The sequence below is a fragment of the Anoplophora glabripennis genome, unplaced genomic scaffold (genome assembly GCF_000390285.2).
Source record: "Anoplophora glabripennis isolate ALB-LARVAE unplaced genomic scaffold, Agla_2.0 scaffold1198, whole genome shotgun sequence".
Taxonomy (NCBI): Eukaryota; Metazoa; Arthropoda; class Insecta; order Coleoptera; family Cerambycidae; genus Anoplophora; species Anoplophora glabripennis.
This window is the reverse complement of record NW_019417351.1, coordinates 32478-37316: the sequence shown is the minus strand read 5'-3', so window position 1 is coordinate 37316 and position 4839 is coordinate 32478.

Sequence of the window (4839 nt, the reverse complement as noted above, 5' to 3'; positions counted from 1 at the left end):
AGATGTATCAATTAACCATGGGATTCTAAAAGCTGTTTTGTGTATTAACAAAAAGTTTCTTAATATAAAACAAATTTTCAATTCGATAAGTAGCAATTATCAGTATTATCTTGTAACGAAACTTTATTAATTTAGCCGTTAAGTATCCTCTAAAAGCCGAGCTCCGCACATGAAAGGCAGTAGTGTTGATCGGTAATTTCCTCAGTACGAAGTAAGTCTTTTTCCCCCTTCCTCTCTGCTTATCCTTCCATTTGGTAGCAGAGCGTCGGTAATTTCCCGCCGGTTTCCAGAGCCGTCCTTATCTCTCCGTCTAGGAACAGAGGGTCGGCAATTTCCTGCTTGTTCCTAGAGCTTCCACATAGCCTCCGTCCAGGAATAGAGCGTCAGCCATTTCCTGGCTGTTCTTGGAACCCTTTTCCTGAAACTCCGAGGATTGTCCCTTTTTCCTCTCGGAATTCCTCACTCGCCCATCCTTAACGAATAGTCGTCAATCTGAGTTAAAAACCGAAATAGGAAAAGTTTAGTTTTCCGACATTTTCCGAATATTAGTACCGACCGTCACCGATTTGTTAGTGGTGAATTTTTGTAAATAAACGAGAATGTGTAGAAAATGTAGTTTTTTTGAGTAAGACCTCTGGTTTACATTTTTCTCTGCTGCTGTTACTCGGACGGCGACTTTTTTGTGTGACATCAGGGATCACACAATAAATAGAAAGCTTGCCTTTGTATCTATTTAAACGTGCGATGTTTAAATACAAACATGCAAGATTTCTTTTTTGCTGTTTACGTAAGCAATTATTACATTATTGTACTTAGTTAAACATGACTCTTCTCCATATAATTCTGAATTTATTTGTAACGATTATGTAGTCTTAAGAAAAGATAGAATATGCCCTGAGAATGGAATTGTTAGAGTGAGTGATGTTTAGTTGTCTGCGAATTAAAACTTAAGTCTCACTAAAATAGATCTGGACTTACGTCCCTCTACCAATATAGTTGGAGGAAAAATTAACGAAGGAACTTGTATGTATGTATGTCGGAGGGTGGTGGAATTGTTTTTCCACCGCGGCACTTAAGCCTTATTAGGCCCATTGTACACCCTCCTTCATTACTCGAGTACTTTTCTTCAAACCATCCTATTTACTACACGGGTGGCTTGGTGGCAAAGTCTCGTACAGTTTATGTACGCATGGTCTTGAGTTACAGAGATTTTCTTTACTCTGTTCTCATTACCATTTATCGGGGACCACATGCATGCGGCAAATGTTGGGCGACCCAGGTCTCTGGTAGGCTGCCACAGCCACGTCCCCGAGCCTGCCTTAGGTCACCCATCCAAATTCCAGCCTGCGTTCGTGATGCTTGCCTCGGCAGATCGAAATCCGCCGGCCAAGACACCCGGCTAGGCGATCCCCAAGAAGGAACTTATTCTTTCTTAATTTTTGCACTATACGAGTATTCCACCAGGGCTTGGAATTCAGTACTATTATAATTTGATTGAAGCTTTGTGTTCCTTAGAATACCTGTTTGAGGCCTATATATTTTTTTGTTGGTAATTTTAATATTCCTGAATATTTTGATTTTACCTTAGGTAGGTAATAATCTTACAGATAAGTTACCTTATTGAATTCTTTTTGAAACTTAGACGGGTTAATTCAATACAATAATGTTGTTAATATTATTCATAGGTTGTTAAAAATTGCCAAGTTATTAATTCAGACGACCCTTTATCGACTATTGATATTCATCACCCTCCTCTGAGTATACAGGGTGGTCCACTTTTTTTGATCAAATTTCAAGAACCAAAACATCAAAAAATAATGTTAGTTTGCTAAATAAACTATACCCGACAAATGTTTACTTTTTGAGATACAGCACGTTGAAGTTTATTGACTCCATTTTTCATGACGCATCTATTCTCAAATATTTTCGGATAAGTTGTGATTACTCTGTATATTACACATGTTAAATTTTCATGGGACACGAAACTTCACAACATTTTGTCTCTTACTCCACGAACAAACGCCTTGAAGTTTTTGCTCTTTTACAGTGTGTCAAAATTATATACCGATATCCAACAACTCGATATATTTAATGATAATATTACTGATATAACAATCTATTTGTAAAATAATTAGATAGTACCTTTTAAATTATTATATGTAGTAAATGTAGTACCTAACTGTTTTGTCTTGTTAAATACCTATTGTTTTTTATGTTTTCCACCCCGTAATTGATCTTGTATCGTGAGGTAGCGTAACTAGATAAACAAATAAAAATAAATAAATAAATAAAAATTTGAAACATCTATGAAAACCGTCCCACGCCGTTATAGTTGCAGCGATCGACTCCATCTCAGAGGACAGCATCGCGACAGTATACAGGGTGTCTCATAATTAGCTGCCAACCCTGAACAGGCCGATTCTATGATCAAAACTAAGTAAAAAAGTTCATATGAACATGGGTCCGGAAATGCTTCCTAAGGGCACAGGGACCCATTGAAGAGGGAGGAATGGAAATCATTTTTTTGCAATATCTCTCAATCGCGTTGTGATAAATGAATGAAATTTGGTATACACAGCTAAATTTTGATGAGCAATTTGATGGACTAATCCATTTATTTCCACAAGGTCCATTGGGGTGGGTACGGGGGGGCCCTTGGTACTTTGCGTGTGTAACTTTTTCATCTTTGACTTTTTAACAAATTGGACAGCAAATTCCGTTTTCCCGAACTGTTTTACGTTAAAAAGGTACTCTTGTTTCAAATCGTTATCTTTAACGGTTTCTGAGAAAATCGCTCTTGAATTAATCCCACTTTGGTCAATTTCATAGTAATTTAAACAAAAAAAAATAATAATAATTTTCCTTTCCTCTCTTTTCCATTTAAAGGATTAATTTTTATTTAATTTAATTTTTTATTATTATTTTTTTATTAAAATTAGATTAAATTTAAACAAAAAAATTTTTTTTGTTTAAATTACTATGAAATTGACCAAAGTGGGATTAATTCAAGAGCGATTTTCTCAGAAACCGTTAAAGATAACGATTTGAAACAAGAGTACCTTTTTAACGTAAAACAGTTCGGGAAAACGGAATTTGCTGTCCAATTTGTTAAAAAGTCAAAGATGAAAAAGTTACACACGCAAAGTACCAAGGGCCCCCCCGTACCCACCCCAATGGACCTTGTGGAAATAAATGGATTAGTCCATCAAATTGCTCATCAAAATTTAGCTGTGTATACCAAATTTCATTCATTTATCACAACGCGATTGAGAGATATTGCAAAAAAATGATTTCCATTCCTCCCTCTTCAATGGGTCCCTGTGCCCTTAGGAAGCATTTCCGGACCCATGTTCATATGAACTTTTTTACTTAGATTTGATCATAGCATCGGCCTGTTCAGGGTTGGTAGCTAATTATGAGACACCCTGTATAGAGCTGTACTTGGAGGGTTCGAGCGACATTGGACGCAACAGCGGAAAAATTGGAAACTAAGGTGATTTTTTGTCTAACTGATTCGAAAGTTAGGTACATTTCTATGATTCGGTCCGGCAGGATTTTATACTCATATACACAATTTTATTTTTCGGTTTATTTCTATGAAATTTTTTTTAAAAGTACTCAAACATAATAACTAATCAATAAATTATTTGTAGTTTGAAAATAAAATATTGACTTATTTTCATGATTTTTTATATCCCCAGCTGCGAACTAAATTCATAAATTCATTCATCACTCCGATTGTTATTTGTAATCATAAACTATGCTACAGAGGTAAAAAATAAAAACCGAGTAAAAACTTAATTGATTTTACCATTAACTAATCAGTATTGTTTTGTTGCGGAGTATATGATGGTGTCGCAACGAAACTGTGAAGGGCTTGCACAAACAAACATCTTGTAAAAGCATTCATCCAAGCGCTTTTACAATACTTCTGGTTAGGGAGAATTCTCGTAACTTTACCAAGGTTATGCTATTATCTCGCTTCTATGAGATATTTCATTATCGCCATATCTCAATAACGCGAAAGCTACACCTTTAAGGTTCACATAAACAGGAGGTAATTTAAGGCACGTTCGTGTTATGGCAATTAAGGCTTATAGTCGAAGAAATGAAGCACTGAACCTCCGAAATCTTTGCAATAAGATGGATCGTGATGCGGTTTTTTGCGTTCGATTTGTTAGAGCGTGCAGAAAGTTTGTGACCCTATGTGACTGATGAGAAATGAAAATTGCATCGGTGCATAAGAAAAATGCATTTTTAAAATTGCATCTCGAAGAGTTAAAATATGAAACATTTATAACTCGGAAAATATTGACAGAAATGAGTTCAATTTTGCTATTCGGGGGTTTTTGCTGTCGCTGAACACGAATATCATGATGGTAACGGTCTCCGAGGTACATAGTGCCCAGAGTGGGCGGTTTCCACGTCGTCGCCTGGAGTTTTGTGGAAATTAGTTATAAACTTAGTCGAAACTCGTTATGTCGGAGTTTTTGAGGTCGCTGAACACGAATATCACTACGGCAATGGTCTCCGAGGTACCTAGTGCCCAGGGTGGCCGGTTTCCACCTCGTCTCCTGGAGTTTTATGGAAATTCGTTATAAATTTAGCCGAAACTCGTTACCTCGTGGTTTTTGGGGTTGTTCAACACGAATATCACAACGGTAATGGTCTCCGAGGTACCGATGTCATCTTCATAAGCTTTATCGAATATCTAAATAAATTATCCGAACAGGGCTAATTCTCGTAGTTAGAATGAGGAGTAGAGATATTATTATTATTATTATTATTATTATTATTGTTATTGTTATTGTTATTGTTATTGTTATTGTTATTGTTATT